Source organism: Ruditapes philippinarum, unplaced genomic scaffold (assembly GCF_026571515.1).
Source record: "Ruditapes philippinarum isolate M1 unplaced genomic scaffold, ASM2657151v2 ctg803_1_1_1_1, whole genome shotgun sequence".
Taxonomy (NCBI): Eukaryota; Metazoa; Mollusca; class Bivalvia; order Venerida; family Veneridae; genus Ruditapes; species Ruditapes philippinarum.
In genome coordinates this window covers 58778-85060 of record NW_026866327.1, presented here as the reverse complement: position 1 = coordinate 85060, position 26283 = coordinate 58778, and the positions used below count along the sequence as shown (strand labels likewise).

The following is a 26283-nucleotide window of genomic DNA, read 5'->3' as shown; positions in this document are numbered from 1 at the left end:
TTATTTAAAGACATGTAACATATTTTTTATGGATTTATACCATAAATATAATGCTCAAATGAAGATTTATCAATATTGTAAGATCCAAAAAGATTATTTGTAAAGATTAAACCGAATTTACATTTCATGTCAATGAAGGGAGTTAATTAGAAATTTATTTTCTATAAAATCTAAGTCAAATTTTTCCAATGAGAAATGAATGCATATGTTTTAATAACTACATAAAATGTGGACAATTATTTGCAGTACGTATTTTACATATTCTTCGATGTTTTGAAATTGTTTAAGAAGCATAATTATATACCTATATAACATTTTACTTAATTACAACATACAGGATCTTTAATACTTTGTTATTTTACAAAGCGTAACTAGTATCAAAATGATTCCTCATTAAAACTAGAAATGTGATGTGTCATCATGCCACGGATGCCCCCGCATGCAGCCAAAATTTCAGTTGTTATAATATTTAGCTCCAAATTTGTTTGCACAAATTATTTTTTTTTATTTTAAGTTCAAAGCCCTTAAAAGTTTTCAATGTTAACACAAACCATTTTCATACAAAGTTCAAGGCACTGAAATTATTCAGTCTTAAACTTTTGAAAATAGCATATTGCATATCTGTTGCCAAAATAATGGCTACATACATTTCTACAAAAGTATAAGTGCTGAAACTGAAAAATCAAAAATTTTCCAACATTCAGGAAAGATAAGTGTGTCAAAAATCATTAAACCACGACCAAATTCAAACTTAAACTACTTATTCCTAAGATGTATCTATATTATTTTCAAAGTGAAAGGGACATAACTCTGCCAAAAAATCATTGAACTATGACCAAATTCAAACTTGACTGGCCAATTCCTTTCACATATCCATATGTCAAATTTGAGTTGAATATGTAACACTGTTGGGTTATGAACAGAAACTGTAAATTTCATATTATTTTCAAAGTGAAAGGGGTATTACTCTGCTTAAGTTCATTAAACCATGACCAAATTCGAACTTGGCCTGGCGTTCCAAAACATATCCATATGTCAAATTTGAGTTGAATGTGTTGTACCGTTGGGGAGATAATTAACAGAAACTGAAAATTTCAAATTATTTTCAAAGTGAAAGGGGCATAACTCTGCCAAAAATCATCGAACTATAACCAAGTTTAAACTTGACCTGCGCATTTCTTTGACGTATCCATATGTCAAGTTTGAGTTGAATGTCTTGTACTGTTTGGGATATAATGAACGGAAACTGAAAATTTCATATTATTTTCAAAGTAAAAGGGGCATAACTCTGCCAAAAATCATCGAGCCATGACCAAATTCCATCTTGACCTGTATTTTTCATGTCATTTCCATATGTCAAGTTTGAGTTGAATGTATGTACCGTTGAGGAGATAATGAACGGAAACTGCAAATTTCATATTATTTTCAAAGTAAAAGGGGTACAACTCTGCCAAAAATCATCGAACCATGAGCAAATTCGAACTTGACCTGTATTTTCTCATGTCATATCCATATGTCAAGTTTAAATTGAATGTGTTGTACCGTTGGGGTGATAATGAACGGAAACTGAAAATTTCATATTATTTTAAAGTTAAAGGGGCATAACTCTGCCAAAAATCATCAAACCATAACCAAATTTGAGTTGAATGTGTGCAACCGTCACTAAGATAATGAACGGAAACTGATGATGACGGAATGACAGAATGACAGAATGACGGAAGGACTGAATGACGGAACAGGTTAACACTATATGCCCTGGCCATAACATGGCGGGGGCTAATAAATTCATTCCTGCTCCCAAAGTAAATTGCATATATTATAGTATGTCCCATTAAAAATTGAAATGAACTTTTGCCTGGTATGAATTAACAAAACGAGGTTGAATGAAAAAATAACTATTTTTGTAAACTGAAAAAAGTCACCCTAGATAATTTTCAGGATTTTATTCTAAAGTGTCTACTTTTCTTGTGAAGGCAAATTTTGTTTTCTCTATAGTAAATCTCTGTTGTTTATTTTCCGTAGCCATTGTCGAAGTACTCTTCATTTGAAGATGAACGGGAGAAAGCACGTGTCATGTTTCTAAAAAATACATAAGGTTCTCGGGGTCGTTTCATGATTATTTTACAAAGCTGGATCTACAAGATCGCAATACATAATGGAAAACCTTAAAAAATGAAAAATAAGCAACAAGAACACCGAGTCACATGGAGTAGATCTAGAAATTGCACTTACTTTAAGCTGAATAGAATCCAGGGCTATGAATTTCGAAATAGATCTTATTTTTTTAAACGTCACAACAAATTCGCATTCTAAAAATTTCTTCATTGCTAGTATCTATACAGTTCCGTAGATCGTACGATTTTACTTCAAAACTCCTGAATGACATGACTCCTACACTTATGATGATCTAGATTTTTTAACTTGTTAATTAAAACATTGTCCAATTTGTGGAGTTATCTGGGTTAGCAAAAGAAATATGTAAATGAAACACATCATAATTCAGCATGTTCCAAATCAATAATTCAAGAACGGCCCATCAATTTTAGTTGTCAACATCACAATGTTTATAACTCTTGAAAATGGTTTCCTGACGAAAAAAAAAACAACAAAAAAACACTTTATTACGTCAACAACAATTTACGAAATATATGACGTAACAAAAATGCCTCGCGCTTTTTATGGATTATTCCAGTTGCGGCATTGACAGAGGGCGGTTAGGCATATGTAACCTCAAACAGACAATTTTAAGCGTTTAGATGAATTTGTCTTGGTAGCATTTAAAATAATTTTTGTATACCCAGATTTTGCAACTACATCTTCAATTCATATATTAATAATAAAACTTTTGATAACATTTAAATAATTTTAAACACACTAAATGACATGAATCTACAACAGTACAATTCTTCTTCCATTTATTACATATAACCAGGGGCGTAGCTAGCGTTACGCACCTACGCACGTGCGTAACATTGATCCAGGAAAACGAAAATTCAAATATACTAAACACGGTGAGAAAACTAAAGGGTATAGGCGTGGGTGGTGTTGGAGTGTTTTGAGGCATGGTTCTAAAATTTATATAGATGTAGCTCTAATTATATCATTGATGCTAATATAAATATAGATCTTCGAAGTATTTAGGTAATAAGTTCCAGTAATAATATAACCTAAAGAGTATTAATCCATAAATAACTATGAAGCATAATACGTTTTTTACGGGGCCACCTTGATCACGGTAATGCTCGCTCGAAAACCGCTTCGCCCGACAAACAGAACGAGTTAATTTCTGTATGTGGCAAGATTAACAGCAAAACAATTGTGGAGACCTGCAACGCCGCTCCACGAGGCAGACGAGGCCACTGATGCGGCGCCAATGGAGCATATAGCTAATGTTCTCAGGAACAGATAAACTTTATAGAGTTTCATTGTTCATTTCTGTGTTCGTTTAAACTTTTGCATTTGTATATCTCTTCACGTTAAAACACATTTAAATACCTTAAATAAATATGTGTTGAACATTGTCAACGTCATTATAAAGATTTCCACACAAAAATAATTAAATATAATCATAGATAAATCACACGACCTCGCTAGGTATAACCACGTTTTTTTTCTGTCGAGAAAAAGGGCACATTATGTCTTTAAAATGAATATATTATTATTTCTTTAAAAATGAGAAACATGACCGAGATCAGGTTTTAAAGCTACACGCCTACAGATGAGCAAAAATATTTCGATAAAATCAAAACCTGAGAAAAGTGTAGTAGGTATAAAGATTCAAAATTTACATGTTATGTGACATTAATGACCGAATTTTTTAGTATGTATATGTATAACTATAATATTATTTCTACTGCGTTACTAACGCAGTAAGTGCTATCTTTGCACATTTTGACCTCTTTATAGTAATTTACATAGGTTGTAAGTGGCATTGATAATGTCTAAATTGCATTCTTCTGGTAACTTTACAATATTATACCGTTAAATACATTTTCAAATTTTCATTAAAGCATGAATCTTGAGGTGTGCTGCTTTAAAACATTTAAATAATGGTTTCAGAGCTTGTTTAATGCTTCTTACATGAAGAAAGTAGCGCTAAAATGTGAAATAATTTGTCATAAAAGTAGCAAAATGTAAACAAAGTAGTATATTTACTTCCATACAAAATACTTAATCCCTTTAACTGTATTAATCGCCAAAATGCACAAGAAAAAAATATGTACCTATATAACGTAAGTTTTTCTTGTGTTTGTTGTTTTTTTTTTCAGTGACGCGCCTTAAATTTAAGTATAACTTCAAAGGCCAAAATAAATTATTATTCCCCAGAATTCCTTTATTTTTATTTCTCAAAGGCCTTTTTTCTTTTATAAATTTCTTTCATCAGTTACTGATGCAAATTATATAATCCCATATGACTATATCTGAAAGATATATTTGTGTGGGATCATTATTAAATTTGATTGAACTCTTTGAAAAAAAATATTGTGCTGGCGATATAACTTTTATTTAACTCTATTTATTTATAATAATTTGAAAGCGATTTGTTGTTTAATAACAATAAACTAACATTAGTTGTCATTACTTAAAACATTCTTAAACTCTCGTAAAAGGTTTGTAACTTTTTCTTTAATCGTTTACATCATATTTTTACACCTGAGATCCTATACATGTATATATCATAGTATCTGTAATAAAAAAATAATTTTCTATATGTTTTATTGTAATGGCATTATGTAAGTCCCCTCTCTTATAAATTAAAAAAAAAACAAAAAAAACCCGAAACTTTACTGTATATATGATAAATGTTTGATTGAATGCTATAGACCACACTGAGCAATGAAAATTTGCAATGTTTTCACAAATGTGAAGCACACTTTTCAGTGTGATACATAGCATATTAGCCCAAAAGAAATAAGTTTCCTTGTTGTGTGCCGTATAAGTAAATGACAGCAATGTACGACCGTTTTCATCAGACCACGAGAAACAGAGATGATACCAGAAGTTCGAATGCTGCGCAAATATTGAGCAAACAAAAGTAATTTAAGATAATAATCATCGGTACGTTGTAACTGATAACACAGGGGCGTAGGTAGGGCTTGAAAAATTATACGCAAAGCGAGGCACAAAGTGCCGAGAGGGGGAGCGTGCGGGAGGGGGTGTCCCCCTGCCGCCGGTGGACGTTTTCAATAATTTTAGCCTTCCTGAAATTTGAAAATATTCAGTGAAAAAACAATAGATCTAGCATTTTTTTTCGCGGGAGAAAAATACCGCGTATTGTATATTTTGAGAACGTCACTCGGTGTTTCTCTTTGACTCGATCTCCCCTTCATATTAACATAATAATTATATGTAACAGATTGAGTAACACACTTATTGTCGCTTATTGAACGCGCTGATTCAAACTTATTCTTAACAATATCAAATCACTGCCGGTATTTCAGAACATTTTGTTAAATTGTGAGACGGAAATATAAATCTGTATTTATGAGTTTATAGTGTATAGGCCTACGTTTGATTGGTCTAACTAGAAAGCATGATATTATATTTTTATAATTTACATTTTCCTCGGTTCTCTCATTAGCTAGAGAGCTAGTTGAAGTAGACACTGTGGTAACAAGCAAACCAATGCTGAACGTATAGTAAATAGTTTTCCATTCTTTATATTTCTTGTCAGATTTGCATGATAATGTAGTATTTGGAGATTTCTTGTGAAAGTTGAAACCTACGGAAAGTTTTAGCGCACGAAGAAGGGTAACATACTTTTGTATCCCATCGAACCTGGTAAATTCAATTATTTTTTAATAAACGTGATACATACCAATGGACATAATTCAGACAACTACAGAATCATGAAAATTAAACATTAATAAGCAAAGAACCATTTTTATAGTCTTCTAGCTAGTGTTTCCGCTCCCCTACGACGCGTTGCTTTTTCTCTTAAAAATATATAATACGACAGTATATCATGGTAATTAATTAAATCTTTGTGTGTTAGAATTTATAAAGCGGTGACTGATATTTTCACTTCAAATGATTTTGATTATTTTAAATTATGGTTTGCTAGTAAAATTGCCTTTTTGACACCATTTTTAGCTCGACTTTTTTTTTTGAAAAAAAGTAGAGGTATTGCAATAGTCGCGGCGGCGTTGCCGTTGCCGTTACCGTTCGCAAACTTGTACCTGGATCATATTTTTTTTATTTCTTGGTTTATTGTCTTCATACTTGGCCACAACAACCCTTAGGACAAGACATTTCAGTAGACCACACTAACCTTGACCTTCATCCATAAATACCTTGACCTTCAAGGTTAAAAGTCCAAAATTTGCTTGTTCATGCTGTTATTAGCTGTAACTTTGTTATTTTTGAATGGATTGTCTTCAAACTTGAACATAATAATCTTCAAGGATATCCCTTAAAAATAAACAGACAGACATTGACCTTCACTCATTAATGATCTTGACTTTGAAGTTCAAATTATTGAAATTTTCATTGCTTTGGCTGTAACTGGCTGTTTCTTTGCTATTATTGAAGGCATCAACTCCATATTATAACAGAACATACTTAAGGACGAGACCTTGTTGTTTATCAAACACTTTGGCTCTTTAATGACCTTGACCTTGAAGATTAAATTACTGAATTTTCTCAGATTTGATGACCAGATATATTTATTTGTGTGTGTGTGTGTCTGTATATAATATATACACATGTTGATGTTGTTGATGATGATGAGATACATAATATATATATATATAATATTATATATATATATATATATATATATATATATATATCAACAACATCAACACGTGTCATCACGTGACACCACATGACTCCACTATATGACTGCACTATATGACACCACCACATGACTTCACCACGTGACTTCACCACGTGACTTCAACACGTGACTCTACCACGTGACTTTACCATGTGACTTCACCACGTGACTCCACCACATGACTCCACCACGTGACTCTACCACGTGACTTCACCACGTCACTTAAACACGTGACTTCACCATGTGACTCTACCACGTGACACTACTACGTGACTCTACCACATGACTCCGCCACGTGACTCCACCACGTGACTCTTCCACGTGACTTCACCACGTGACTCCTGCAGGTTACACCACCACTTGACTTTACAACGTGACACCACAACGTGACATCATGTGTCAACCACGTGACCCAACCACATGTATCTATTTATAGAATTTTCTATTTTTAGAATTGCGTGTTTCTATTTATAAAATTGCGTGTTTCGATTTATAGAATTTTCTATTTATAGAATTGCGTGTTTCTATTTAGACAAAACTAATGTGACAAGACAGACTGATTAATTTTATAAAAAGGAACCGTTAAGATTTTGTTCAAACATTTGTTTGTTTGCTTTTTGAGAAAGTAAAAAGTCGAGCGTTGCCCCCGTCCGGCGGTGGCTCTTGTTATTCTCATTTTTCATTTTAATGATTGACCAGTAAGTAAATAAGAATTATTAAATTTTCATAATTACCAAGTACATTTCACACTAATTGTGAGACGGACCCTAAATGACGTCTAAATGTATTTTTATTGATTGTATGTGATCAATAGAATATTTTATTGTATAAGCTCATTATAATATCTCTGCTCAATCAAGATTGCCACCATTTTCAAAATGGCCGCCGTATAGCTCTTGCGTACATAATAGCTCATTCCGTATTATTTTTGTACAGACTTGAAATTTACACTAAAGCATGTCTTAAGTTTCCCTTTTCTAAAAATTCACATGTTTCAAAATTTTGCTTTCATACCTTTTCAGAATCCAAGATGGCGTCAAATATGGCCAACGATTTTAGGCAAAACTGACTCTTTTGTAGTATAATTTTGTTGCACAAAGTATGCTTATTTCAATATAAAAGTGTTTAGACAAACCAGAACAAATCAAGTAATATGTTAAACATACTGTTAGTCAAGTTAAGGTTTTGTAAAAAAAATATATCTAAAAATATTTTTAAAAAGTGCCATTCTTTGGCATTTTGCTCCAACATGGTTTCCTAGGTCTATATACAAAATTTAAAAAAGTTACTTAGTTTCTTATAGTGTATTTGATATTCATTTTACACTATTTTTCGTTGTATGAATGTAACAAAATCATACAATCTGAAGGTTTTATACTTTGTCAAAGTGGGAGGGGTAATTTATCCAAAAATTGTAATACAAAATAACGAAATTGCAAAGGTAGGTAATATTCTTTTTATGTATTCTTATGCAAATGTTCACTGTTAAGTAGTATTTTTATTGTATTAAGATATTTTTGTCATCCTTCAGGTCTACATGGTGTGCTTAAATATCAATAAATGCACATACGATCATTTGTATACATTCAATTTTAAAATTTGTATGCATGATTTAACTTGTTCTTAATATTCTTAGTATTCTTAAAGATCCTGTAAAACAATTGTTTATGGTTTTATATAATAAATATGACGCTCAATTTAAGATTTATTAATTTTGTAAGTTCCAAAAAAGCATTATTTATAAAGATATTACCGAATTTAACATTTCATGTAAATAAAGGGAGGAAATAAAAAATTATTTTCTATAAAGTCTAAGCCAAATTTTTCAATAAGAAATGAATGCATATATTTTAATGATTACATATAGTATGCAAAAATATTCGCAGTGCATATTTTACATATTCTCCGATGTTTGAAAATTGTTTAAGAAGCATAATTATAAACATATATATAATTTCACTTAAATGTGGTAAACAACCTACAATTACTTCCTGCAAGATCTTTAAAATAATTTGTCAATTGTTCAGAAAGTAGACTTCTAGACTGAATATACATAAACACGTGTTAAACAAACATGAGCTAGGTAAAATCATACCTGTACTTGAGTGAAATGTTGTCTATTTACAAAAACAATTAACGCCTGCACAAATTCTTTATGAAATGATAAAAATTGCCTTAAAGCTTACCCAATGAATTTTCAATTTGATATCATAGTCTTGCTAAAGGCTTGTAACAGAATGACTCAAAGTTATATTTTCTTTCATATCATTGTTATCAAGTAATATTGAATTAGCACTGTGCATTTCTATTAACGTATCTTAGGACTTGCTATTTTCAAAAGATACATAGTAAAAATAAGCCGACTGATACATGCTATTAATGTATGTGAAGTGAAAAAGGGATACATAATATAGTTTGACCCACATAACGTTGCTGATGACTAAATGTATTTCAAAGACTATTCATATTTTATTTTCCATCTTAAACAAGAGAGAATTGATGACCCTAGATCACTCCCCTAAGATCCACTGCTTGAAAAGGGTTATAATTCGTTAAAACTGGCGTTTAATCATAATCATAATGAGTATTTTTATATTCATGATTTATAAACTGTTTGATAAGAAAAATGCCCAATAATTAGGCTATTGGAACTCACAATAAGACTTGTAATGTGATGATATACGATATTTGTTCTGCTCTGTGAACTGTAGTTTCAGATAAGATTTTCAAGAAATAAGTCAACGTGAATTAAGTGACATCCTAGGGAAAGCCATTTGGACTACAGGAGCATGATTTATAGGCCCGCCATGAGGGACACAGGTTTTTAAGACTTGTGTAAGAAACCACATTGAAGTCCTCGTTTGGAAAAATTTCAGTGCCTAGAGCTTAGATAGTCAGTATACCTGGTCAAGTAGAGAAGACCTCTTTCAAACTTACATGAAACGCGTTTCGGTCAATTAATGTATATTGATGTTCACCGTAAAAAGTTTCAATAATCTTCTTAAAAAGCACACTGCATAGACCATAGCAATAATAATTTTGCCTCACCTTATTCCTTTATTTACATATATAATGAATCATGCTCATATAACCACCTGTATTTATAAACGTGTATAGAAAAACTTGTAATGTTAAACTACAATGACTAAAACTAAGATATTTTAGGATGTAAATAAATTTGTATGCTGCAGTCAAAAGTGGCTTTGCAATGGGTATCACTAAATTTACAAGACTACTGTTATAAATATGTTTTCTCTTAACCTGCAGTATCCAAGGCATATACATTAATCTTGTATCATCATATTTTTGAGATAGTCTACACATATTTGATTTAACACGGACAAGATGTTCAAAATTTACCAAGCACTAGAGGTCAGAAAGTGTATATCGACTCATATATGAATACGGTTATGGTTATTTAAGTCCTCTCGTATGAAACAATTTTGATAACCTATATATTGGGCATGTTTGTTTTAAAGCTACCTGATACAAATATTCTATAACATCATGTACATGTATGTTATGACATACTTGACACGCCAAAATTGATCATATTACAAACCTTTATTAAAGAATTGTGACTTTTTCCAACGACCTTAGGTGAGTGATCTAAGGTCACCATTATCCTCTTATTGAAAGTATGAGATATGAATAATTAAGAAAATGTCTTAACTTATCAAAAACTGCATGCAGGCCAAGCAATATCATTGATATATCTGTTTCACATCACATAGTTGAAATGATGCTGAATAAGCCTTAATTTTACTATATATGTACAAGAATTGAATGGAAAAATCATTATCTCATTGCGTTGGCTTTTAGGCAATTTTTATATTTTTAATGTGAAATTGTGAAGGAGTCAATAATATGCGTTAATGGACTTCCTTACATGCATGTACATGTTTGCCATTTTAAACATGTTTTGTTAATTTATTGTCTTCTTATATATCTTTACAATTAACAATTAAGAGTTCATAGAAAAGTTAATAAAGCAAAGAATTCACCTGTATCTATATAAACTTTGTTCTTTTTCAATTAATTTCGGATATATTTACCCCACCAATTTTCACAAAATATAAAACAGATTTTATGGTTAATTTTATTATTTTTACAATAAACACATGGTGAAGTGTAAATTGAGTTTTAAATACAGATTCAGAAATAAAATAACTTTTGTACATAAATTTAGAATACTATATTAGACAAATATGCAAAAATTGTTGTTTTTTTCTTGATAATTTTAAAGATATTTCGTAGACAAAAACTTTAAGAAAGCTTACTTTCAGTGTGATTAGCATATAATTTGAATATTTATATTCATGTTTAAAACACTTTTTTTAAATTAACTTAATTTGTGCAAGAATTTACACTTTAAAAATAATAATACAGTTTTGTACAAAATCGTCGGCCATATTTGACGCCATATTGGATTCTGAAGAGGTATGACAGCGGAATTGTGTAAGATTTGAATTTTTGAAAAAGAGAAACGTTATAAATGCTATAAAAACTTTGAATGGTTGAGCTATTATGTACTTCAAAGTTTTATGGCGGCCATATTGAAAATGAAGGCCATCTTGAATGAGCACTTTTTAAATCTACATGACATTGGTCTTAAGATTATTTCCTGAAAATGTCATGCTTGTATCGCCATTTGCGCTATTTTCACAGTTTCCCGCCCAACTATATATACATGTAGTCAGTAACCAGTATTTATTGGCAGTTGAACCCCTTCATATGTGTATAATGACAAAGTCACGAAGAGTGTTAGAATATGTACTGAAATTCTTGAAAATACACTTTTTCAGGGTCGTTATGTCATGGTACCTTTCAGTGACGCTCACTTTTCGCCACTCAGCATGGTAAGACAATTAAGATATGTTATTACAGATTATTGAAATAGTTTCAGGAATCACTTCAAGGTTAACAAATATTGGAACGGACCTGCACAAAATATTTAGGATAGACAGATAGATGAATGTCAGACAATTCTAAAGTCCTCCTTCTACCTTTAAAGGAAATTAAACGCACATGCTATTGCCTATCTCTTCTATATGTATCCCACTTCTTATGGCCTTTAGTTGATAAATACTATGATAATAGTATAAAATGTCTTTAACCAAAGCAGGCATGTTATAAATGTTCACAGACAACCTCGAAAAAGTGCGCACTCGATAAATGTTATGTCTCCTTTTGGTTAGAAAATGTTCTTAAATTAATTTAAATATTCTCTGAAACCGATATGAAACAGACATTCACTTAATCCGCTCAGTGGTAACAGTACCTTCTTTTTGTTGATGGAAAATTAAATGACTCGTTCTGTGAAACCTGCAACAAAAACATAGCTCTGGACAAAAATGAACAGAACAAACGATTCGTTTATAGGAACTCCACTTAGGTCCATGGGCAGTTGGTAAAAAATGTCACCAAATTTCAGCATATATCACTATGTAATAGCTACGTTGAAAAAGGAAGTTTTATAGGAAGAAAATATATTTCAGGATTGTTTTAACAATTTATACTAAATAAATATTGGTTGATAAACGAACAATATGACTGAATAAAAAGGCAAGCGTTTCTTTTATAATTAAAAATGAAGAGATTGTAATAAATATGATGTACTTATGTGTCATTATATTGTTTATATTTTTTCTCTTTTTTTAATACCTCCACTTTTCAAAGAAAATAGATGGAACTTTGGTCATAACATTTTTGTTGGTGTGTGTGTCTGCGTTGGTTAACATTTTTTTGTCCAATTTATAAAAGCTAATTATCTAAAAAAAATTCTCTTGTTCCGAAATGTTGCAAAAACACTTTAAGAACAGTAAATGACCAGGTATAAACCCTTGAAAAACGCGGAATATTATCAAATAAATTGTCTGACTGGATTTTATATGTTTACAAAACAATATTTATAATCTAAGAAAAACAGGCGAAACAAGTTTTTTTACGGTATAGAATTTACAATAAACGTTTTAAATAGACTAATGATCCTCGTGAATACTGGAAAATTGTGAAAATGTTAGTTATGTAAGTCAAAACTGTTGGAACTCTGAAATCCCTATGTTTTTCTTATCTTGAATTTTCAATAAAATCTTACATGAACCTAGGTAAACAACTAAGACTTAAATTGTGATCAATGAGTGTTTGTCTGTCCACCCTGTAACATATAATCAAACAATACAAGGTAATTTGGATTATATCCATTAAATATACGTGCTGGGATTGACAAATATGCACTTAATTTGGATTTTAAGATAAGAAAACATACGCATTTCAGAGTTCCAACAGTTTTATTGCAAAACAGGTTATAGATTAGTCAAAATATCAGTTTAAAACAATCATCATTGGGGAAATAGAGAGCAATGATGAGGTCAGGTGATAGTAGGTATATGCTACCTCTGTAAGCTCTGAAAAAGGTCATGAAATCAGTGAACTATTGGCATTTTAGCCACATCTCTCTGCATTCACGCAATGAATGAAAAATGCATGACTTGGTGTAACCACCACTGACCATTTCAGGCGGTACCCTCTGTGTTCCTTCACGTGTTTTTCATGTCTGATTTGTTACTTGTTTTGAATGTTTACATGTTTTGTGATGTTTGCTTTGTTGAATTGTCGTTGACGGTTGGTATTTTCTCACCCCTCTCCCATTGTATAACCCCTCATTTCACATAACGGCCCTTCAACTTTTAGTTTTTATTATTTCACACATAATGTGTCCTTCTCCTTTCGCCGCCCTAATATCACCCCCCCCCCCCGGTTTTAGTTTGGTGCCCTACTTTGGTGTGTCAGGGCGCTGCGTCCTGTGAACGTTGCCTTTGCCTTGTTGATCTTGATTATCGTTTTTTTTTTGAAAATCAATAACAAAAAGAAGAATGTTACAAAATATTGACATAACAATATCAAGAATCAATATTTTGTTCTACAAATAAACACCTGGAAATAAGTGAAGCACATCACCACCGTTCCAAAGCCTGCTATAGTTCTGATTCAAAGAAATGCAAAATGTACCTCAACATCACATAAGACGCCTTGGAGAAGGGTTGAGGCTGGCATCCGGGAACGTGGCGGTTACAAACGTTATTAAGATGTATTTAAGGTTACTTCAGGTATTAGGACCCTAATGGGCACTATCAGGAACTAAAAAATTGACATCATAGGTCAGATGTGTACCATAAAGTACACCTGTATGCAAAATTTAAACAAAGTTTACCGTACGGAAATCAAGTTATGGCCAATTTTCTGAACTCAAGCTAGGATGTTATGAGGGCCCTTTTTTAGAAATGAGGAACCTTTGAATAATATGCAATAACATTCTAATGAAAAATGTTTTCCCATTAGTTTTGGTAAGGAACGAATAGTACCATTCAGTGAACAATCCACATAAGCAAAATTATGGTTTCTACTTAAAATGTATGAAATCTGTATAAAAATGTTACCCTACCTCACATATTTTTACCACATGTCTGACCATTTTTCTACTAAGGGAGCCTAATTAAAAAAAATCTTAAAATTCACTCAAATGAGTGCCTGTTTTCAAAGTTTCCCTAAATTTTTAAAAAAGTATATTGGTTGATCTTGAAAAATATGAGGTACTTTTACCGTTTAGTTTTGATTAGATTACACTTTGAAAATATCAGGTACCATATTTATTACTAGATTTAGCATGATTTAGCCAATAAATACCTATATAAATTAAAAAAATCAAAATTAAACACTTTTTTCATTCCAAATGGGACATGAGAGATACATAAATAATGTTAAAAGAAAAAAAAAGAAAGAAAAAAAATTGACCCTTCTGGGAATTGAACCCATGGCCCTCATTTTCAATGTAGTTAACAGCAGTTCTAGCCTATTTGAATACTCTTCAAAGCGGAGGTAATGCATTAGGATGCTAATACCTTTATCGTCAACATTTAACAAAATATCCACCAGTTAATGTTTTGTAAACACTCCAACACCATACTTATAAACTGTAACATTTTTGGTAAAAAAATAAACACATTTGCTTATGCTTCACTAATTTGACAAAGAATAAACTAATATTATCGTTTATAATTACTTAATTGGTATCTCTACTAAAGAATAACTATTTTTAGCTAAATTAAGTCGTCATTTTATGACCGTGCTTTCAATTACAACCAATTTAAAATTTCCAGGGTGTGCTTAACTTATTTCCAGGTGTTTATATTGAACTGTATTATGTTGAGTTGATTGAACAGCCTCCCTTTAAGATAAAACTTTTATATAATTATGATACTACTAGCATGACTATCATGAAGATAATTTTTTTTTTTGATTTTGGTGCAGTAAATTATCCACATTTAGATTTCGTAGGGAGAAACAAAATAACAGCCGTATACATGTAGTTCGTAACCAGTATTTACTGGCAGTTTAACACTGTTGTTTCTTTTTCTTTTTTTCTCTGTTTCTAGTGACTAGAGAATATGTGTAAAAAGAATTAAACTGAAAATCCTGAAGAAAAAAACACTTTTTTATTTTTAGAGTCGTCAAACCAGGGCACCTAAAAGTGACACTTACATTGAGCCATTCAGAATGGTAAGACACTTAAGATATGTTTAGAGATATTATTTTTACAGATTTATTGAAATAATTTCAAGAATCACTTCAAGGGTAAAGCATATTTTGAACGGACACGCACACAATGTTTAGGATGAACAGACAATTAAATGACAGGCATTTCTTTTATCCTCCTACCACTTTTAAAAGAAATCAAACACATGCTATTGTCTATCTCTATCATATGTATCCTCATATCTTATGGTCATTAGTTGCCATTTAGTTGATTGATAGTATAATATATCTTTATTTAAAGCGGAGATGTTTATAACAAATCGCAAGCAATATCAAAAGGCAAAATGCTGCCGTTCAATACATGTTATGCCCTCTTTTGAGAAGAAAATATTCTATAATTTACATTTGAATGTTCTCTTAAACAGAAACAGGTATTCACTTGAACGTTATACATACTTACTAAGCAATATTATTATAACGTTTTTATTGTGTTTGTATGTCGAACATTTCAGTACGCTCTTAAAAAATGCACGCACGTTACACGCTTTACGAACGAACGTTATATGCCCGCTGTACCAAACGAAATACGCAGACGAACGGAAAAACGATATACGCTAAACGAAATACACTTAACAATATACGCACGTTAAAACATACGCAAAATAAAAACGTTTCGAGAACGTTAATAAGTTATCATGCGCTTACATTAAAAATAAATAATAAGGTTCGTCTCTATTGGCACTTCTGAAAAATACTTTGTTTTAGCCCAGGAATCTCTTAGATAGACGTTTATTACGTCGACACCGCTTCCGGCGTAGAAAAAAACAAGAATGGAAGAAAGTGCTAGAATCTTTAGCAAATCAACGTCAATCATCAAGTCACTTATACAGCGGCAAAGAAATTAATATGACATTTTTACACAAAAGGAAAACATACATTGCTGACCGGCAGCCCAGCACATTGTTAAGACAAGGGCTAAATATATATGCTTCTAGGTTACAATTAAATCGTAAATATGTCAACATAAGCCTTATGAAATTTTATGAATAAGTGTATAATAATAAAAGTAAATTTTTAGTTTGCGTCCGAAACTGTAAGTGAGGAAAAATGAGGAAAATAAAGGAAACCTGTCAACATCATGTATTTATATTAGTGCAAGGTGGGGAGGAATGTGGGACTCCATGAATTTGTGATTCATGTGAAACTGTTAAGTATACAGATTTACAAAAAGATTTAGCGCACCAGTGAATATATTTTCATAGCACTTGAAACTGAAATTTATTGACATTATGCACTTAGTATGACTTGTATTAATATAGTATATTATTACTTATCAATATCAAATATCTAGTATCTTCCTTTTTATGTTACTGTCACGAGCTAAAAAGATAAAATATACTGCCTTACCAGGACTTGAACCCGGGACCCTGGGAATACCATTCCGCGGCTCAACCAACTGAACTATCAGGCTACTTTCACGTCATCTCCCTAAAAAGTGAACAGTTCGGAACCATGATTAATTCCCTCGCTTTATTGAATTTCGTTCTTGAAAGGGTTCACTTAACAATGTGAAATAATACTTGGAGTTTTATACCATTGTATTCCCCTGTGGAATAGGTGATGGTATGAAACTCCAAGGTTAAGTTCACATTGTGTTATTGTAACGTGTACCTAGCTTAAATATACATATCTGTATTAAATATATTACATTTAATAATTTTCCTCTCGGTTTCCTTACCTAAATGATTGAAGACCAATGATTTAAAAAATGATTGAAATATAAATAAATCAACTTGAATTAATCATATATTAAATAAATAATACACAATATAGATATATTTGTTAACAATCCTAAATCTTAGTCTTTCATAGTCTCGATACCTAGTCTCGGTGCCTTTCTAACAAATAACGGCTCGATGCCTACCTATTATACTATGCTCGTATTTTCTATGCTTCTGTTTTATTTATCTCCAAACAATTACAAACAAATATCCTGCAACCCGGTTTACTTTTTTCTCTATAAAAACCTGCAATCCTCTCCGGTAGCGTTGCCCCCTAGAGAACACAGATAACAGACAATATATAGCAGGTATCACTTCAAAGCTCCAAGATTAGATGTTGACAATCTGACTTCCACCAACAAAAACTAAACTCACCTTAAATACCTCTGCTTATATATGCTTTGCACATCAACGCCCTCTTACGGCTATTTATGATTGGCTAATCAACTTACAATACAATTATACAGAAAAGAGTACCTGCTAATAATGTAATATAGATCATATAGTCTGCATTACGAATAATATCAAATAAAACATTATAGAAAAAGCTATTTATTTCATTAAAATTAACTCAAAGGAATACTCACATTATAATTTACAACAGAATAAAAGCAAACTAGCCTTGACAATATAATTAGATTGAGAACGTATTGCCTACGTTTGTTTAAGTGCTTTTACTGTGTTTTAGTGCCGTAACTCGTTATAAATGTTACATTATTACTATCTTTTGGGAGTCAAATGTCAAAGGGTGAGAAAGGTAATGTGCAGCCTGACCGGGACTTGAGCCAGGGACCCCTAGAATACTGCACTGGAGCTGACTACTGACTAAGCCATCTGTCCACTTACATATCTTCTCCCCTCAATAGTGAACAGTTCTGAGCTGTAACTTTACTATAAAGAATTGAATAAATTTCTTTATCTTTCAGTTTTTCAGGATACTTTAGTCATTTCATACACCATACCAGTAATGGTTCCAATACCTCCACTCCAAATAAACAATTGTATTATAATCGAGGGACAGTAAAGGACACATACTATGCCTCATCAGCACTACCGTATGAACCCAGAACCCTCCGAGTACCATACCGCAGCTCTTCTGCTTAAACAATTTTTTCCTAATTATAATATGTGATCTGCACTAAACATTAACGTAGGCCGCCACTGTATTAACATATCTCAAGATCATTGACGAACTGACTAACAAAGTGAAATATCTGAAAATTAAATACAGTTGTGGCTCTTTTTTGGTTCCCAAATGTAACTGTGCAGCCTGACTGGGGCCAAACCTGGGAGGCTGGGACACTTTGAATACCATCCCGCAGCTCTACCAACTGAGCTATAAGGTTTCTTCAATATATTCTTCACTAATTTTTGAACAATTTATACTGTGACATCCCTGCCATATAAAACTCCACAAACTTTTCATTAGTATAGAGAACAGGTGTCAGGTATATATATACCACCATGGCTCTACATTTTGTGCCAAATTTCACAGGGTGAGAAAATGTGCAGTCTTACCAAAATCAAACCCAGTACCATCAGAAAACCATTATATTGGGACTGTACTAACTGAGTTATCTCAAGCCATCTCATATTCCCACCTACTCCCCTCTCAAAAATTAGAACAGAAAAAATATAAGCCCAAATGTGCCTTTTAAAACAAAAAAAATGCAGTAAATGCAGAAATCCTAGATTAGAGATGAGAGTGCAACATAATTTTGTTAATCTAGGTAGCTCCAGTGAAACAAGTATTCCAGGTGGGGGTTTAATGACCAAGGCATCCCTCCCCCTGTCTAAACTGTCTTTAAATTCCATATTGTGTGTTGAATGTGCATTATGACACACCCTGTACATGATAATTATTATTGTTTGGAGAAGGTATATGTGTTCCTCTTTCCAATGCATCTTTGTCAACTATCGGACAGGAAGACTTTGAAGTGATTTGTACTTTAGGTTGAGGTGAATTGTATAGGTATGCATAACGCATGTTATCTCTTATTTTGAGCACTTTAACTTGATTATCACCATACATAGTTAATTTTTTGTATGGATTAACTGTCAGTTGTGACTAACTTTGACAGCGTATGTTTTTTGGAACCATTTAACTTTGACAAATGATTAGAAACTGGCTGATTTGGATTACAAATTGTGCTATTTGAATCATGCGTAATTTTAGCATCAGTAGGTTTTAGTTGAAGGTGTATGATTTTTGTTAGAATATTAAACATCTTTTAACGCAATACGTGGTATGGAATTTGTATCATGTGAAATGTGAAAGTCAGCTTGGAAGCTTTTATTTTGTGTTTCGCCTTTTATTCCATTTGATAAAGTAAACATGCAGTTTGTGTTGGTAGTTTTGCCAAAATGTTGTTATCACATAGGTACAAACCAATTTATAAACCAATATAATAAAATGAACAATTTTTCTGCCTCAACATTTTTTAAATGTTGTGCATTACAAAAGAAGCTTTCATATGCATTAATAAAAGTGTAATCTTGCTTCAAAACAGTTACTTAAAATTTGCGACATGCCTTATACATGTATAAGCCATGATATTTTATTATAGAGATATAAATTATCATAGAGTAGCTGGTAAAAAGTTACATCTTTAACAAATTACCTATCGTGCATTCTGGTTAAGATTCTCAAATTTGTGTGAGAAAATGTTGACAGACAAACATTTTTGAATCTCAGTTGACTTTGTTGCCTGAAATTTGAGTATAAGGTGTCCGGTCTACGTTTCAATTTTGCAGACTGCTTAGCCACAGTTACTTTGGAATCCTTTTGGTTACCATACACGCCAGGCTTGCAGCGATGGCATTCATTGGCAAGCATTCCCTCCTTAGTGACTGTTCTGCACTTCATTTATTGATTTTCAATTTTTGTATATGGGTTTACATATAAATGTTAGAGCAAAAACGCACTGGTTGATTGAACGGCTGATATCATTCAACTGACAAGGTACTGCTACTGAAAAAAAATCTTGGATTATATTAAAAATACTGTGCTATTTCAGTTTTGATATCATGCCATTTCTACTATATCAGTGTTAATTTTATATTATGATTATGTTTATTACCTTTTGATATATATTTATTGTGCAAGGTTTTTTCAATTGGCATTGTTTGCACAAGTATTGTACGTTTTAGTATTTTCAACGCCTAGTTATTTCCTTTTTAGTTTTTTTGTTTGTGTTTCCCTTACCTCTTCCATTCCTCAGATAATGTATTGTAGTACAAATTGTCAAGAAATATGTGCCTGGTAGTGTAGGATTTGCATTTTTATACCCTTAATCAAAATGTTTTAATCTGAAACTTTGACTGGATGTAGCTATTAAAATTGTATGTAACAAACATTCATAGATGTCACTTTTTAGTTCATAAAGTAGGTTTGTCAAAAGTGAAACTTTCCACTTTTCTTTTCTGCGTACATGAATATACATTTGTATCGTGATTAACGGTTAATATTGTAATCCAGTCTTAAAGTATCTGTAAAGACTATAAAAACTTAATTATTTAAATTAAATCTGAAGGAAATGTTCATATTTGATATTTAACATACATGTGAAACAAAACAACATCTTTAATTCAAAAAATATTCTAGTAGTAAGAACAATGCAAACTGTAAAACATAATACTTGCATTAAAATATAAACAAATGATGGACAATTCTGAAGTACATGATTACAATTGACTTGTTGCATAATTATTATGGTAAGTAAATTCACATACCTAGCTTTAAAAATGAAATGTAACTGATATATGAATTTTGAATGTAAGTAGATATAATATTCTTCAAATTTTTGCAAGATCTAATAGACCTAAGAATATTGCCAGGAACTCTTTAGAGCATTCAATTTCTATACATGACTGTTTTGTAAACGAAGGAACAAAGTGTTTCAAATACAATTTCTACATAGAACAATAAAATATGTCTTTTTACACTAAAATGTTTGCCAGTGACCAAAAGTTGTATCATTGGAAAGACACTTTTGTAACATACAGCTAAATTGACAGTTTAATGACTCTTTAAGTATCACCTACAGTTTGAGAATGGGAAGGTACTTAAAAGAGGCCTATAACGACCATAGAAAAGTCACCCAAGATTATAGTTGAAATGGATTAAAATCAATTCAATCTCTTGATTGATGTCACTGTACATTTTCGGGGGCGAATGAGTGTATTTGATTTTCATAGATATTTCTTGCAGAACAGCTTCTTGTAGTTGATGTTCATTACTGTAGTCAACAAGGTTGCTAAATAACTTTTTTATTTGGGCGTCAAATAAGGTCAAGTCACCTGTACCGCTTTCTTTTGAGACCATTAAACTCATCACTGCTCTATTTGGTTGTTTTCCTCGCTATATTATTTGTCACAATTTGTGCATTTATTTTTCTGATTTTGACAGTCTGGACATGCTGCGTGTATTTTTGTAATTCCTTCGATGTTGCATGTTTCTTGGTATGGACAATTGTTAATGTATCTATTGGTTTTAGTTGAAAAAAAGAAAAACTAATTGGAGGAAACAGTTAAAATTACTAGCATTGTTTTGTGTTATTGTTAATGAGTTTGTTTCAATTTATGTAATAATTGATTTAAATAAGCAAAATAGATTAAAGCAGTTCATCTGCTATTTCACCATTCCTCATAAGAACATCTTTTTGAAATCTTATTGTAAATTCATTGGTTCATCCACCTGTATAGATAAGAAATTTAAAAGTTCATTTTTCTCAATACCACTTTACAATGTATATTAATTTTTGCACAATAGTGAAAATTACAACTTTGGTGAGTTAACAATTAGAGTTTGATCACCTTTGCATATTAAATGTTTGCAGTAATGGTTAAATTGGAATTTGAGTATTATTCGTAATTTGAAACTTAATCTAATATGTGCATGTAAACAAATCATATCCAAATATATAACCTATATCAAATAAAACTTCTGATGCAGCAAACAGGCTCATTGCCTGTGAACAATTGTCTTGCATCATTAATTACTTAGCAATTCCTTGATTTTTTTTGTAGATTCTGTGAAAGTCATCTGGTTTTCATTGTCTTGGCTTCTGGTATTATAGCTTGCAGAACTTTTATTTTGGTATATGTTGAATCATTTTCGAGGACAAAACCTCATCGATTGTGTATGAAGTTAAACAACATTAATGAATATTCAGGTTTTATGATTAAAAAACACAATATGTTGTAACTAAGCAGACGTAATTAAAAAATATTGTTATGAGCACCTACAAGGAAATAATTTAATTCAATTGAAAACTGTAAGAAATGAGTAGTAAATGTAAATTGGCATGTTAAAAAACCATACAAATTTGGTATTATTAATTTTGCAATTAATCGTTTATTTATTGAAAGTGTAATTGACAATGTTTCATGGAAAAAGTGCAAACATTTAAAATAAAAAGATCTGTTGAATATTATCAGGTACTGGGATCGCTAATCATATAAAAGTCTTTGAGTTGAACCTTCGTCACATTACACACCGGTTTGGTTTACGATATGTACCGATGTCTGAACGGACCGGAAATCCAATTTGTTAAAGGTCCCTGGCCGGTAACCCTCTGGTGTCAAGTGACCGTTTGATAATCGGAGGGTTTTAGTGCAGAGTTATTTTCTTCCGGCAACCGGTAAATCGCCAGCTCACCGTAGCAGACACGGTAAAATACCTTCTGATAACCGGCCGGACACCTTTTGTTATCTGTTATATACCGCTTAAAATTTTCACCCCCTGGGCGCCAAATAATCCTCCATTTCCGAGCGGTATATGAGCGGTCATTTTAGCGTCTCGGCAGGTTATTGACCAGGGCCCGGATGAACGCAGTACGTTGCACGAATGGTCCTAAGGTGTCCGTAAGGATAGCGTTAGGGTTATTAAACAGACCTTACGGCAGGTAAAGCTTTGGACTTTGAATTATGCGACCTGTGTTCAATTCTTGGACAACGGTGAAGGTCACTTTCTTTGTTCAGAATTTATCAGTATCTTGCGAGGGTGAAAGAGTTCAATACTGTTTAACTGTTTGACAGACTTCCAGGAACGATACGGTGCCTGAACTGTGCTCTGGTATGTATATTCAAGTTTGCATACTGCCATAGTCATGAGGATAATTCATAAATACCACCATCATTATATCATTAGCCAGTGTGCAGAGCTGAATCGGTTAAATCGCTAGACTTAAAATCGTTCAGTAAATCCTTCATTGACCGCCGCCTTTCCTTGTTGATCTTGTTTATCACATTTTGTAATCTGAACATTGTGGGTTCGATTCCCGGGATGACCTTCTGAAACTATTAGGAATCTTTCGGACGAGACTTAAAGCAAAGTCCCGTGTATGAGTGCTTAAACACTTGGATAGGTAAAGAAGAAATTGTTTTATGTACGGCTTGGCTCCCTGACGGTGATCATCCTGTGTTGCTTGACAGTGTCTTGGTTGCGCTCATTGAACGCCGCCTTCCTAATTGATCTCGTTTTTCATATTATTCTGAAATTGTGGAATCTTGTTATCTGTATCTTGCGCTGTCTTCTAAAATCTAAAGCGACTAATACTCTTCTGGAGGAATCGCCTATACGGGCAACCAATGACGAGTATTAAGAAACTCAATTACACACAAATATCTTCTCAGTTTTCAAACACGTAAGAGGTTTTTAAAGTTTTCAAGTTTCATTTAAAATATTTTATGAATAACTTTGATTTCAGAGTGTAATATGCCATCCAAAACAGAAAGCAAAGAAGGGGTTGGGGAATAATCAGAGGTTAAGAAGGCAAGGAGAAATGCTAACAAAAGAGAGGGTGTGAATAACGGCCGGAAAATGGGATTGCATGCCATACGAATACCGTCCGACAGCAGACCAGATATCGCACGTATACTTAACCGTCATCGTATGATTGTTGAAAACAGGCCAGGTAACGGAAGGCAATTGGACATTTATCGTACGGTAGTCTGCCGGTTACCTTTAAAATATCGACCGGTGTCCAGAAAGAAGATACCAAGGGTTTTCACCGGGTGACCGGGCGAGTACCCTTCGGAAACCGTCCGAATACCTAATGGACCACTGAGGGAGAATGGCCGCCAACGTCTTTTCGGATATGATTGAAATGTTTCTCTCCGATCTCAAATTATCAACGGTGTTCCATCGATCCATCTATATCGGCCGGTCCCCGCTTGTAATGCGACGTAGGTATAAGTGGTCAAAATACCAGCAAAGAAGGCAGCTGATAAGTAAAGATAAATGCCAAGCAAATAATGCAACAATTGCAGTGTGATTTTATCTCGAAATAATTCGCGTATACGGTTTTCCTCGATCATAAAGTTCATGTTCATTCCAACGAAACTTAATTTTGTATATCTAATTCTGATGTGGTAAATTTTTGAAGTATTTAGTATTGACTCAAAGTGTATTTTAATTGCGACAATTCTTAGTATTTAGGTTGTCAATGTTATCACATTTTATTACACGATAGTCCTTACATTTTGTTTATGGTGCAAGCCAATGCTTGTTTTAAGGGAAACAGTGTACGTGACACTTTCCATTGCAATAGAAAAACTGACTTATTCTCTCAATTGAAATACTATTGTGTTATCCGTTTGCTAAAATCCTACCAGATTCTGAATCACCAAAAAGTACATGAACACGAAAAACTATGTTATTTTCAAAATTTGCTTTCAACAAAGCATTATGCACCATTTACAAGGCCATTATCTATAGCAATATTGCGAATGAGCATTAATTTTGTTCCAACTAAATATATGTAATAGTTTTGGTAACGCTTGTCGGTCATCATTAACAATATCTGTATTTTTACCAATTTCTTTAGAAGTGATTTGATGAATTGCTTATATTTTTGTAGCATAAGAAATATAATGAATGTTTTGGGTAACAATTAAATCCTTGAATTTTCTTAGAAGTAGGAAAAAATCTGAAAACATAAGCGAACCTTGCATCAGTTTGTATTATTTGTCGGCTGGTAAGTGTTGCTTTATCAACTTCATTTATTTGAAGATACGAATTCTTTTTAGCAATGAGTCAAAATCAGAAACAGAATCTTGCAGCTGACGCATACTTTTAAAATGGGGCATTAAAGTTTTTTTTGTAAATGCAAATGAAACGCGTACATATATAAGCTGAAAGATATTGCCAATGCCAAGTACATTAAGTCCCCAAAATAATCAGATTTTTTTTTTCTTTATTGAAGTCTTCTATTTTGCCGTGTTGGGCTTTCTTAAGGGATTCTTATTTCAATTTATTCTATGTCTTATATGTAAGTGTTCTGTCAGAGACCATGTATATTTCAATTAAAAATAAAAAGTGAATAGAAGGAAAACGCTAACTATTGACTGAAGACTTCTTGTTATCAGCTCTTTGTATTCTGATTGTCCTCCATGTCAATCTTGCAGTTTGAAGACACAATGTGTCCTTAGATATTTGTTGCGTTGATACCAGTTTGTTCACAAACTATAACAGTATATCAAGAAATGTTTGCAGGGAAAATTTGTATCAAGGCAACTTAAAACTCTTAAAGGAAAGACTTCTCATTACCTGCACCACCTGTTATAAATAACTGTAGAACACAAGAGTATTCTAGTTTCTCTCTGCTGATAGTGATGAAAGACGTTTCTGATCTATATGAAAGGATTTAACCATTTCACTTATTTCGTTTTCGCTCAATATATTTATTCGCTTTGCTAGTTTTGGCTGCTCTTAATTGACATGTTTGGAGTAATATATGAAATATTGTCATTTTCTTCTTGTAAAATGTTAAAATGTTGGCTGATGAATATGATGAATATTTTCTTCTGAAAAAAAATATCTACTAATTCATTGTATAATTCATAAGTTTTAGGGGCTGCAATAGTACCAAGGTCTATATTTGTTGCACTTAACAACTGTACAATATGTTTAAGGTCATGTAGGTTTCTTTTGTGATTACGATCTTCACAATTGAACATATATTGTTTTCAGTAAGGCCTCTTCTGCTGAATTACAATTTTTAATGAAAAAGTTTTCTTTTATAAATGGTCAGTACAACATCAGAATAGAATAAAAGAAATTATCATTAGTTGGTTTGAATTTCGGGTTTCTAAAAACTGCAGGTTTCACTCGACGTTTTATAATTTTATCACTTTTCATTAAATTCAGCGGTGACCAGGTTGTATTGTGGTAGAAGATACTTTGTA

General features: G+C 32.3%; 1 long non-coding RNA gene across 1 annotated transcript in view; it reads left to right on the top strand.

Annotated features, from left to right (window-relative positions):
- Positions 1 to 26283, top strand: part of LOC132732134 (uncharacterized) — a 47680-nt gene that overhangs the window by 10683 nt on the left and 10714 nt on the right. Inside the window, exon 3 of the long non-coding RNA XR_009625990.1 lies at positions 15284 to 15337. This is a non-coding gene — a long non-coding RNA (uncharacterized LOC132732134). The remainder of the gene's footprint in view (positions 1 to 15283; positions 15338 to 26283) is intronic.